This window comes from Rhineura floridana, chromosome 17 (genome assembly GCF_030035675.1).
Source record: "Rhineura floridana isolate rRhiFlo1 chromosome 17, rRhiFlo1.hap2, whole genome shotgun sequence".
Classification (NCBI taxonomy): Eukaryota; Metazoa; Chordata; class Lepidosauria; order Squamata; family Rhineuridae; genus Rhineura; species Rhineura floridana.
In genome coordinates, this window is record NC_084496.1 from 22,626,837 (window position 1) to 22,640,967 (window position 14,131).

Sequence of the window (14,131 nt, forward strand, 5' to 3'; positions counted from 1 at the left end):
GGGCACCCACTGGAGTGTGACACCCATGTAGAGCGTTAGGTGGCCTCACGTGTGCACTGCCCAAGGAGAACACATGCATCACCTGAACAAGATGTCAGATTTCCTTAATGTTTGTACATGCTAATTCATATGCATAGAAGCGCATTCAGAAATATTGGCTGTCATTTCAGTAAAGATGCAGTGCCTCTCATCATGATGGGGAAAAACCTGTCTGTCTGCTTCCTCTGAGGCCGAGAGGCAGTGACTGGCCCAAGGTCCCCCAGTGAGCTTCATGGCTGTGTGAGGATTCGAACCCTGGTCTCCCAGGTCTTAGTCCAACACCTTAACCAATACACCACACTGGCAGTCTAGAAAACAACTTAAAAGCATCTTAAAAACCAATTCCAGCACAGATGCAGACTGGGATAAAGTTTGGTTTTTAAGTTTCAAAAATAGTTGCGGAAATCGCTACACAAAAATCTGGTTTGCCATGATACAGAATAAGCAAATTAATATAAAATTCAGTATCAAATCCAAATTGGGTAGAATTCTAGCACATCCCTAGGCCTCAGAGGTTACTAGACTGTAACTCCCATCATCCCTCACTATTGGCAATGCTGATGGGGGTGGATGGGCTTTGGAGTCCAACAACATCTGGAGGGCAATAGGTTTTCCTTCAGTGAAATAAAGGAGTGTCACCCTAGCGATGTCAAAAGAAGCATGTGCTGGAGGATTCATACATGCATTCCATCTGTGCTGGGAGAATTGTGCTAACGTTCCACATCTGTTGAAGACTTTCCTCTTTCAACTAACCTTCTAAGTAGAGATTTTTATCCCAGTGTGGATTTGTATTTGAGCTGAAGCTGTTTTTATATATGCAATTGTTTATATGTGTGTTTATTGTGATGTGACGTTGCTTCGTGATGCTTCATTGGAAGCCATTCATAAATGCAACAATAAGAATTCCATCTGTCCCTGTTTACTATTGACAGACCCTTTCCCCTTTTTTGTGCAGGTCTGTGATAAATCACTGGTTCTCATTTTTGCGTTTGGCGAATGCCCAGGTGAAATTCTGCTGGTACATTTTGCTTCAGTTGTCATTCTCCCCTGGGTTCTCCAAGTCCCGTGCCTTCTGTTGTCTCACGTGTGCGCATGAACACAAAGTCACCACACAACATGCACAGATGCTGAGGTGCATTTTGATCTGTGTTCAGTATAAAGTAGATTAGGATGTACTGCTAGATCTGGGCGATTTTGGGTGCCTCCAGATTGTCACTATTTTGTGTAAGAGAGTCGATCTAATACCAGGAATGTCAGGTTTCCCCGATTAAAGTAGAGTAAGGTGCTCTGTCTCCCTGGCACAATAAATCCATCTTTAATAACTGGATTTTTTTTTCACAGTTTAGAAAATGACTGGGGGAAATGCATTGAAAAATGTGGGATGAATGAATGATGAATGAGGAGACTTAAAACCACCCAGCAAGTGAATCAGGATGAATGGCCCATAAAGACTAGATGTAGGGCCACACAACGATTTGTGCTCATGGTGGTATTGGGGTGGTTGTCCACATGCGTTCAATACTTTTGTCCTTGCGAACATCTCGGGGTGTATGCCCTGCTTTATGTCCAGTCTTTGCATCTCCCCTAGCTTCCTGTGGAAATCCTGTAACTTTTTCATACCACACATGTTCCAGGATGCAGGAAGTTTGCCCTGCTTTTGTTGTGCTGCAATGCAAAAGTGCCCCTACAGACAGCAATAATGCAATTAATATTGGGGAGGCATCACAGAACAACCGATAAAGCAGAAGGATGTGTGGATGGTCCAGTATAAATCCACCACTAATGCACTATTACTGTGTCAATGACTTGTTGCAGATTTGTTGTTGCTATGTGCCTTCAAGTTGATTACGACTTATGGCGACCCTATGAATCAGTGACCTCCAAGAGCATCTGTCATGGACCACCCTGTTCACATCTTGCAAGTTCAGGTCTGTGGCTTCCTTTATGGAACCAATCCATCTCTTGTTTGGCCTTCCTCTTTTTCTACTCCCTGCTGTTTTTTCCAGCATTATTGTCTTTTCTAGTGAATCATGTGTTCTCATGATGTGTCCAAAGTGTGATAACCTCAGTTTCATCATTTTAGCTTCTAGTGATAGTTCTAGTTTAATTTGTTCTAACACCCAAATATTTGTCTTTTTCACGGTCCATGGTATGCGCAAAGCTCTCCTCCAACACCACATTTCAAATGAGTGGATTTTTCTCTTACCTGCTTTTTTCACTGTCCAACTTTCACATCCATACATAGAGATCGGGAATACCATGGACATCTGCCAAAAAAACAACAACAACCCACCATTCTGGAGGGGGCAATAATCTAACCTCTGTGTAACCTTGGTGCAAACAAATTTGGGATGAATGCTCAATAAATAGTTCCTAGGTCCTTTCATTCTCTCTCCCTGTGCCCTCTCTCTGATAACCTGTATGTAAAAGGAGAAATGCCACCTTAGCTTTCCAATCAGTGAAGGGTGAACTATTCCAAAGATAAATGAATGCCACGTTCGTGACTGTCAAGCCAAGAGCTTTTAGCGATGCGTAACAGTGGAGGGTGCAGGCTTGGGCAGTGAGCTTTGGTATGAGAACAGCAGTGTTAACAGGGTGTCCATCTTCTCACCCTTGACATGTTGACAGGATATGACAGCACAGAGTTTGGCATTTCCCCACCCGTGCTCCAATTGATTGGCTGCTGCCATTTGCAGTGGTCAGGGAAAATACCAGACGGGATGATCTCCTCTCACTTGGTTGTCCTGTTTTTGTTGTTTTACTAGACAGCTGTGTAGAAGACGTGAGTTTGGAGCAACTACTGTATGTGTCTCATCCCCCCTTCAAAAATACAAAAAAGAAGTTCTTTAAGGCTCTAGGACAAAAAGACTCCAGGGTGAACTCTCGCCCTTTCTCTAAAAGGGAGAGAAGGAAAGGGTTGTCGCTCATTGGTAGAGCATGAGTTTTGCATGCAAGAAGGCTTTCCGGGTAGGGCTGGGAGAAACACTGCATGAAACTCTGGAGAGCTGCTGCCAGTCAGTGTAAACAACACTGAGCTAGGTGGACCAAGTGTTTCACATGGCATAAAGCAGCTCCCTATGTTGTTGGCGAAGGAGTGCAGATCAATGGCAAAGCGCCTGCTTTTCATGTGGAAGGTCCCAGGTTTAATCCCCGGGATCTTCCGTTAGGGCTAGGAATGTCCATGCCTGAAACTCTGCTGTTGTCCGACAGTATAGACCAGGTATGTCGAAGCTGTGGTCCTCCAGATACCACAATGCTCATAATCCCTGACCGCTGGCAACGTTGGCTGGGGCTGATGGGAGATGGAGCCACCAACACTGAGAGAGCCGCAGATTAGACACCCCGGTGTGCAATTGAGCTTGGTGGACTGATCCCTTATAAGGCAGCGTCTTATATTCCTCCAGGCAGGGCTGTGAGACCCCATCAGAAATCCTTGAGAGCTGCTGCCAGTCAGGGTTGACAGTACTGAGCTAGATGGTCTGATCTCGTAGAAGGTAGCTTCCTAAAACTTTCTTGTCGATGTTATGCAAAGAAATGGAAAACAAAACAGGACACGGGGGGGGGGGAAACCCGCTGCCACAAGCTGTGGTGGTAGCCGCAAGGTTAGGTGGCATTAAAGTGGGATGAGATGCCCATTTATGAAGGAGGGTGGTGTGGCAGCAGCTATAGGGCATGGCAGCTGACTAGAACCTCCATGTTCAGAGGCAGTGTGCCTGGTAATACCAGCAGGGGACGGCCACCAGCAGGGGACGGCCACCAGCAGGGGACGGCCACCAGCAGGGGACGGCCACCAGCAGGGGACGGCCACCAGCAGGGGACGGCCGCCGCCTTCACGCTCTTCTTCCCAAAAGGGATGTGTTTTTTGCCATGATGGGAAACAGGGTGATCTGTGAGCTGCTCCTAATCCAACGGGGGTCTTCCGATGTTCTTAGATGCCACAGAAGGGATGTTACTGTAGCTTAGTGGTTAGAACATTTCTTTTGCACAGAGAAGCTCCCAGCTTCAATCGCCGGCATCTTCAGGTCGGACTTGGAGGGACCCCCCAGTCTGAAACCTTAGAGTTGCTGCCAGTCAGTGCAGGCAGCGCTGAGCTAGATGGACCAAGGGTCTGATTGTATAAGGCAGATTCCTATGTTCCTAAAATACTCCTTCGGTACTGGTGCTGCAAGTGACTTTTAAGCCCCAGCAAAGACTACAGCAGGAAACTGCCAAGACGAACTAGAGAGCTACCTCTGGAAATGTTATTACTGGACCAGACAAAGCCAATTGCCAGACCCGTGATCTCATTCTGTAGACGTGTGTCTCTGATTTTTCAGAGGTTCCCGCAAGTAGCTGCACTGGATCACAGCTCCTTCACTAGACGTTTGCTACCGTTATTGTACCAGCGTTTGCCCCTTTTGCGATAAATTGCAGTATAGGGAGGGGGTGGGATTAGAGCATGTCTGTCGCCATCCCAGCTGGAGTCTCCTCTGTGCCTTTCTCCCAGGGGTGGTGAACTTGAGGCCCTCTAGATGGTGTTGGTGAACCACACCTCGCATCCTCCTGAGCACTGGCTGTGCGGTCTGAAGCCGACGAGAGATGAAGTCCAGGATATAGTCTGAAGGCGCATGAGACTATGACCGAGCTAAGCGGGTCCTGGGGCACTTCCAGACTGTGGTTGCTTTTCAGGCAGGATCCAGTTCCATACCAAGGAATCCAGGTTGCTCAATTAAAGTGGGCTGGAGGCCTTTCACAACAAACCAGCCTCCCCCCAAAACTTTTTGTGATAAGGCAAGAAGTGGAACATGCACTGGAAAGTATGGGGTAACACATGCTTTGATAAAAAAATTAAAAAATTGATGCAATAATGGCTGCTTACATGCCATATATTTAAAGCACACACACCCTTAAAAGAACCCTGGGAACTGTGCCTTACCCCTCACAGAACTACAATTCTTAGTGCCCTGAAACTACAGTTAATGCACTTTAAATGTGTGGTGTGTATGCAGTGGTAGACATGGGTGAGATATTTCACATATTCACTATCTTTGCACACTGATCCTGAAGGCTGTGACATTCCATAGCTTTCCTGACACTGGGTTTTTACTAACATGAAACTGACCAGTATGTGTCTTTGCTTTGCTAATATGAAATTGACTTGCCCAAAATAGTAAAAGCAGAAGATAGTGGAAAACAAACAAATGCGGAATGGAACAGACTGCCAGTTCAACAGAACGCAATTGATCCAGCGCCAACAAGCGGATCCCATCGCTACGCAGTGGCCATCCAATTTCCCTGCAAACAAATAGGAAGGAATGCTCAATAAGTAACAGTGGAGCTCCCAGCCAGCTGCAGGGGTTCCAGCGATCCAGAAGGATACTGGTTGGATCTCAGAGTGCCAGGCTGATGGCAAGGCTCAAATAACGTGGCAGGCCGAGAGCCTGGCCAGCAGGTTTCACAGAAGCAGCAATGCAGAGGGGCAGGAAGCTTCTCATTTTGCTGCCCCTCCCAACTGGCTGCCTGAGACAAGAAGCTCGGTGTGCCTCACAGCAGGGCCAGCCCTGATCTAAAGTTTGACAATGGCGAGTAACTAGAGTAGAAGGAGAATGGGAGCGGCCAGAGTGATGAGGGACTAGATCTGAGCAAATGTAGCTGGGCATGGTTAGGTGGTTTTGTTATTTGGGATGCAAGATGTGGTGAATGACAGCTGGTGCACATGCCACTGGTTTCACCAAGCCTACTAAAAAAATGCAACTCTGTTGCCATGTTTTTTTTAAGTTGTGTTGCAGCTGCTGATATGCCATTCCTTTGATATTACTGTCATTATTTATTAGATTCTGACTTGCCCTTCACTATAAGGTTTCAGGGCAGATTACGATTATATAAATAATATTGGTAGGTGGGCTGCTGCTTAATGATTCAGGATGGTTGGCCGATGTAGTTTTGTCAATGAGAGCTAATGGTAGGTGATGGTGCCCTGATAGCAGGATGTCTCTCTCTAGGTTTTGAATGAGATGCCCACCTGGGCTTGGAGAAGGCGACACCCCTCTAGCTGAGGAAGGGGGACAGAGAGACAGCAGTTCTGGGAGTTCTGATGGATAGAGACACAAGCCCTTTTCAGGTAGTGATCTAGGGCTCCCTGAAGGCATATGGACAGAGAGAGCTATATCGTGGAGGCCAGCTCCTCCCCCAAACAATGAGCATCGTTAGGAAGTGCCGCCCCAAATGCAGAATGTTGAAAAGATCTAGAATTGGTGGGGAGAAAGAGCTGTTAGTTTGTAGCTGGAGTTAGCTGAAACAGCCCATTTTTCGAGCAATCTTCTGCCTTGTAGGAACCTTCTGCTGTTTGCCTCCACTTAACGCTGTTTCTATATTTGTCAGTACAGCAAACAAATGGGACTTGTGGCGAAACATGTTGCAATGCTGAGTGCTCCTGTTTGCTGTTCCAGTTGGTTCAGCCAGCCATGCCCTCCTCCAGGATTCTCCATTCCATTCCTCTTCCCACCTGGTTTTCTGTTCCCTCCCCCAACAGTCAGTCAGTGTTCCGTGCCCACTGACCATGCTCAATCTCATTGAGCAGTTTTAGGGGTTTCTCATCCCCATCTCTCCCCCCCCTCGATTTCTGCAAACCCTGGGGTTTCCTCAAGGCTGCTCCCCCACCACCACTCGGGTGTGGCTGGTGCTCTTTCTTCTAGATAAGGAAGGGCACTCACAGCCCTTACATCGGAAATTGGAGTGGTGATATAAGACAGCCAAAGCCTTCAGTTCTTCCTTTTCCAAAGGAAACCAAATCCGGTCGTGCTGCTTCTGGAACTCTTCAGGAGCAAGAAGCACGTAACTGCTGTCCGACTCTCTGCTGGCTCTTTTAAATAGAAAAAAAAAAGAAATGAAATAAATCCTTGGTCATTGTTTTAAATGTCATTGTCATTTTTCATTTCTTGTGGAGCCTGCATCATGCACCAATGTCATGCGTGACACCTTACACAAGGTGTGGGGATGTTTGGCCCTCCAGATGTTGCTGAACTACAACTCCCATCAACCCCAGCAAGCATGGCCAGTGGCTCAGCAACATCTGGAGGGCCAAAGGGTCCCTGCGCCTGCTCTACACAATATAAGGTGGTAAGTCTCTCCCCAAGCGGTTTAAAGGTAAAGGTGTCCCCGCACTTGTAGTGCGAGCTGTTTCCAACTCTTAGGATGACGTCTTGCAACGTTTACTAGGCAGACCGTATCTATGGGGTGGGATTGCCAGTTCCTTCCCCAGCCTCTCTTTACCCCCCCAGCGGGGTACTCATTTTACCAACCACGGATGGATGGAAGGCTGAGTGGACCTTGATCCCTTTTACCGGAGATTCGACTTCCTCCTTCCGTTGGAATCGAACTCCGGCTGTGAGCAGAGCTTCGGCTGCATTATTGCCACTTACCACTCTGTGCCACGGAGGTTTACACCCCTGGATACTGTTTCTGCCCCTTTACAGTAGGGATGGAAAGATTTGTCCATTTCAGCTTCTCATTTTTCCAATCTTAAATTTAGTTCTCCACATTTCTGCAGCAATCCGTGATTTTTTTCTAAATCCCCTTGAAAATTCTGCAGCGCTTTTAGTGTGAATTTCTCCTAATACACACATTTTTGCAAGCAAATTCTCCTGATATAATGCATTTTTGTTTATTTTCACTAATACTCATTTTTTATGCACACTTTCCCCTGATGTATGCAATTCAAATTAGGTAGCTTCACCTGTAAATGCAGACTGGCTTGAATTTCTCCCCCACCCGAACTCTTACCTGCTAGAGCATTTGAAAATGTAGCTGCGCTTGGTGTGGTCCGCAGGAGAGAAGAGTCCCTGCACCCACTTGGCCAAATGGAAGAGGTGGGGAGGGGAAGCTTTTGTATACACAGTATTCCTTTCCCCCAATGCACACACATCACTGCAAAGGCGCTGGTCCCAAAAGCAGGAAATATGACATTGAGCCTCGATTTCTGTCTCTACTTAGCTCTGCCAAGTTCTCCCCGTTCCCATTTAGGCAGGAAAGCAGACGAAATGAATAAGGAGAGAGTTGAAGTTGTTTCGCTCTGGTGTTCCTGGCTTTTATGAAGCCAGGCCATCTATCTGTTTTTTCAGACCTGGCTTTGAAGAGGGAGAGGACAGTGAGTTTGATGTTTCTGAGAGACGTTTGCCAGAAGGTTTTGCATACTGGATGCCATCATCAAACTGTAAACGTGTCTAAACCCTGGCAATTTATTTGCTGGGTTTTACCGAGGGGCATCTCAGAAGTTTATGAGAATTGCAAAACTGTGGACAGGAGTGGGTTAGGACTTGGCCACTCTTGAAGAGCCTGAATGAGAGGGAGATTTGCACATGGATGTTCCTTTTGTGTGAGGATTTCCTCCTTGGATCGGGAAGGGTGGCTGTGGTCTGCATCGCAAGGCACGTTGGGGTATAAACTACACAACTGTGAACCCCACTCTTGCTATGTAGGGGTTATCAATGTGGTGCCTGTGGGCCCACATGTACCCACTAGGGTTGCCAAGTTCATGGCCTGAGACTGATCCTGTATCTTTAGGAGAAGAGAAAGTCAGCCAAGTACAGGTGTTCTGGCAACCCTGTAATGGGAAAAACCACAAGGTGGAATTCTCCCTTCCCTCTCCACATCTTTTAAAGATACAGAAGACCTCTTGGAGGCTGGGCCTGGCAACCAAGAGATCTTCTGTATCTTTACAAGTTGTGTAGGGGGAAGGGAGAATTCCACCTTGTGTTTTTTCCCATTACAGGGTTGCAAGAACACCTGCACTTGGCTGACTTTCTCTTCTCCTAAAGATACAGGATCAGTCTCAGGCCATGAACCTGGCAACCCTAGTACCCACAGAGCCTTTTCTTGGAGCCCCTAGGTTCCATTCCTCCCCCAAAAAATTGGGATTGAAAGAGGCATTCTACTGCAGCTGAAAGATAAGGTTGCAGTGTGTACTTAGTTGTGGTGGGGATTGCCCATAACAGTTTCTTGTACCCAAAAAGGTTGGTGACCTCTGCACGATGATATAGGAAGTTATCTTCAACTGGCCCACCTAGCTTGGAGATGGCTATGCTGGTGGTCAGTCGCTTTCTCAGGTCCTGACAGGCAGAGGAAAAGCCTTGCTAACTCTGCAATTATCTGAGGATCTTTGAGCTGGAGACTGGACCTGCAGCCTTCTGCATGCAAGGCATATGCTCTCACTTTCACTGCCCACATGTAGCTGTCTTATCTTGAATCATGCCGCTCAACCATCTGGCTCAGTCCTGTCCACTCTGACTGGCAGCGATTCTCTAGATCCCAGCAGTGGTGTGGTTAGGCCCGATGGAAGATGGGAGTGCCACAGCTCAGTGCTAGAGCGTCTGCTTTGCATACAGAAGGTCCTGGGTTCAATCCCCAGCATCTCCAGGTATGTACTGCCTTCAAGTCGATTCTGACTTACGGCAACCCTATGAATAGGGTTTTCATGAGACTGAGAGGCAGTGACTGGCCCAAGGTCACCCAGAGAGCTTCATGGCTATGTGGGGATTCGAACCCTGGTCTCTCAAGTCATAGTCCAGTGTAGGTTTCATTACTACTGTTTGAGATTTTAATGTTTTAATGCATTTGTATGTTTTTATGCTGTACGTTGCCCAGAGTGGCTGGATAACTAGCCAGATGGGTGACTAATAAATCCAATAAATAAATAAAAATGTGAGGATTCGAACCCTGGTCTCCCAGGTCGTAGTCCAGCACCTTAACCACTATACCACACTGGCTCATTTCCATCTGCAGGTAGAGCTGGGAAAGACTCCCTGCCTGAAACCCTGGAGAGCTGCTGCCAGTTAGTGTAGGTAATACTGAGCTAGATGGACCAACGGCCTGATTCGGTATAAGTCAGCTTCCTATGTTGTTCACCTCACTGCCTGCTAGTTAACATAATTGTCACTGCAATTGCAGTTTGTTTGCCACAGAGGTACAATCCCAAGCACATTTAACAAACTACAGTTCCCAGGATTCTTTGGGTAAAGGCTTAGGCTGTTACAGTGGTATAAAAATGTAAATGGACTGCCTTCAAGTCGATTCTGACTTATGGCGACCCTGTGAATAGGGTTTTCATGGTAAGCGGTATTCCGAGGGGGTTTCCCATTGCCGTCCTCTGAGGCTGAGAGGCAGCGACTGGCCCAAGGTCACCCAGTGAGCTTCATGGCTGTGTGGGATTTGAACCCTGGTCTCCCAGGTCATAGTCCAATACTCTAACCACTACACCACACTGGCTCTTAAAATGGTATAAGGGTGTAGGGTGTGGATGTGACCCATCTTACAAACAAATAAAAATCCAGACAATCAAAACTCGATGGGTTTTGTTTGCAAAGGTTCATAGTCAAGGCAGAACAGCCTCCGGAACATGATCAGCTGCTGTGGAAAGCATTCAAATGTCTGCCTGGCTGGAAATCAAAGGCCTCAGCCAGTTTGCTCTCCAGGTGTGTATGTTCTGGGGTGGGGTGGGGGTTCCTTTTGTTTTTCTCTTGGGTTTATATGTTTATGTGGCACAATGGGGGCCTGCCTCACTTTTCCCAGTTTCTTTTTCAATGGTGGTTCAAAGCACTCTGCTAACAGCTTCGGTAAGTTCAACAGATCAGAATCTCCTCTGCAGCTGTGCCATTCATTTTTAAAGTTGGAATTATTTCAAATTTTAGCCGTAATGGTTTGTGCAAAAAAAAAAGCAACCAACCAGCAATATCTTATGATTGACTTAACAAAATTAATATATCACTTGAATATAAAAACCTCTAAGCAATGTACAATAACAATTAAGAGCATTTCTTTATCTTTTCTTTAGAATGCAAGTTATATTTTTCAGATATGGTGCAGCTAAAGTTAGTACTTCATTTCATCTATCTTCCATTGTGGCCCCTCCCTCCCCCAATTGCCACTATAGGGGTATCTGAAGGACCATCTTGCCCTCAGGGGAGGGGAGAAAAAGCAGTAACAGCTTATTCCAAGCAATAATAGTCAATGTGAGAGCCAGTGTGATGTAGTGGTTAGAGTGCTGAACTAGGACCTGGGAGACCAGTGTTCAAATCGCCACTTGGCTATGAAGCTCACTGAGTGACCTTGGGCTAGTCACAATCTCTCAGCCTAACCTACTTCACAGGGTTGTTGTGAGGATAAAATGGAGAGGGAGGAGAACCTGAGCTCCTTGGAGGAAAAGGTGGGATATCAATGTAGCAATCAAGAAAGAAAGCAGATAGATAAATAAATAAAGGTGGTGCCCTCCAGATGTTGCTGCACTACAACTTCCATCGTCCCTGACCCTGCCATTGGTTATGCTGGTTGGGGCTGATGGGAGTTGTAGTCCAACCGCATCTGGAGGCTTCCACGCTGGCTACCCCTGTTCTAAACGAAGGAGTTGTCCTTCTCCACTTTATTGCATTTTGTTTTTAAAAAATGGTTCTTATGGTTGCAACAATCACCAATTTTTGCCTGTTCTAACTAATCCATGCACACTTTACCCATATATAACTTTTTGGTTAGAGAACCGCATTGCAAAACTCAAAGAAGTGCAAAATTGTGAAGGATGGCTGGATTCCGCTTCATGTATGGTTTTAGGAAGTGTACATTAGGTAGATCTGCACGGAGACGTGAACTGAACTGAATTTCTCCTGCATCCCTAACCACTTCCATCACCATCAATGCCTCTGGGCTGAGGGAAGGACTGGGCAGCTGGGGATGTCCTGCTTTCTTTGTCACGGCCTGTTCCTCCTCCTGCCCGCAGCCATCACCCATCCCCTTCATCTCCTGACAAGCTTGGGAGGGGAGTCAGGGGTGGTGATGGAAGGACTCCTGGAGGGTACTCAAACCTAGCATCTATCGAGGGCTGTTAGTTAGGGTGTCCAGATTGATCCTCCATGTTCAGAGGCAGTCTATCTCTGAATGCCATAAGAGTCTAAGAAGAGCCCTGCTGGATCAGGCCTATTCCCGCATTTTGTCCTTACTAACCTGCTGATCCAAAGGGAAGCCCACAAGCAGGCCCTGTGTGCAATAGCGTTCCCTCAACCTGTGATTGCCAGAGGCACAGGGTGTATCCATGTTAGGCCTACTGAGAGCAGACACGCTGAAATGAATGGACATGACTACCTTAGACCCATTCGCTTTAATTTATTTATTTATTGTATTTCTATACCGCCCTATAGCCGAAGCTCTCTGGGCGGTTTACAGTAACTAAAAACATTAAAACAAATATACAAATTTAAAAACACATCTTTTAAAAACAATTTAAAACACAATTTAAAAATGTAAACAATTTAAAACACATGCTAAAATGCCTGGGAGAAGAGGAAAGTCTTGACCTGGCACCAAACAAATAACAGTGTTGGCGCCAGGCACACTTTGTCAGGAAGATCATTCCATAATCATAATTTGGGGGCCACTACTGAGAAGGCCCTCTCCCTTGTTGACATCCTCCCAGCTTCCCTGCGAGTAGGCACCCGAAGGAGGGCCTTGGATGTTGAGTGTAGTGTACAGGTAGGTTCGTATCTGGAGAGGTGTGGTATTGTGGTCCCAAGCTGTGTAAGGCTTTATAGGTTAAATCCAGCACCTTGAATCAAGCTCGGAAACATACAGGCAGCCAATGCAAGCGGCCCAGAATCGGTTTTATATGTTCGGACCGTCTGGTCCCTGTTACCAATCTGGCCGCTGCATTTTGCACAAGCTGCAGTTTCCGAACCGTCTTCAAAGGCAGCCCCATGTAGAGTGCATTGCAGTAATCTAATGGGCCTACTCTGAAGAGGGCTAACAATGGAAATGGCCCATACCGTCTCTGACAGTGGAGGTAGAACATAGGTATAGTGGCTAGTAGCCACTGATAGCCTTATCTCTCCCCCCCCCATGAATTTTTCTAATCCTCTTTGGAAGCCCTCCAAATTGGTGGCCATCACTGCCTCTTCTGGGAGCAAATTCCGTTGTTTCACTATGCACTTTGTGGACCAGTACTTCCTCTAGTGACTCTTCCAACATTTCACTCCATTGGATGGCTGGAGGGCAATAGCAGGGGAGGGCTGTGACCTTCCTGACCTGCCTATGGGCTTCCCGGAGGCATCTGGTTGGCCACTGTGGGGAGCACAATGCTCTGCTCAGCTGGACCTTTGGCTCTGTCCCAGTAGTGTAAATTAGGCAGATCTGCTCTGAGATGCAAACGGCCGTTTCCAAAGGCTGCACGGGCGACGTAGGTGTTTGCTCAAAACAGCAAGCAGGAAGGGAGCTCCTGGCCTCTGCCAGCTTCAGGGTGGGCGGAGAGGGAACACTGCTGAAGCATGTCTTGGGGAGAGCTTGATAGCGCACTGCAGAGCCAGGTGCCTGAAACGCACTCCATCAGCTTGATGGGGAGCATCCAGTTGCTGAGTCCTCCGGACCAGCTGGATAATGGTCTCTTTTTGGCAGGGGCATCCCAAGGCACCGAGAGCTTTCTTGTAAGCCTGAAGGTCGCAACCTCCCACCAAGGGGCCGAATGTGGCCTTCCAAGCCTCCCTATCTGGCCCTCAGGACTCTTCCCCAAGCCACACGCCCCTACCGGCCCTGCTTCACACACCCCTTGAGTGCATTTGGTTGGTTGGTTTGATCTGGCTGGAACGTGTCCTTAAACTCTGATCATGCCTCTTGCTTTCCTGGCTGGAGAACAGAGATGGGTCTGTGTGTCTAGAAATGTATCTACTGTATATATGTATGTATATATACATATATATATATATAAAAGTAGTAAAATTTGTATTCATTGCTCTGCCCACTTCTGCCCCTGGCCCCGACCACCACTGGCATGTAGCCCCTGGAAGTGTCTTTGGCGGCAAGACTTGAAAAGATTCTTCTTAAGGCTGTCAAGGGTAGAGTTTGAGGGTGCTGGTCCTAGCCATCACAGCCCATTTCCACCCTTTAAAAAAAAAAGCTATGTTGCCGAACGGGTGGTTGAGTGCACAGTGCCTGGGAGATTCCAGCTGCTCCCCATCTTACTTTTCCAGAGGTGCCTATACGTATAGGTTAGCATATGCAAATTTGCACAATAAACCTGAGCCCCAGAGCTTTTAAGTACCTGGCAATACCCCTGCTCCCAGTCAGAGCCAGCACCAGATGG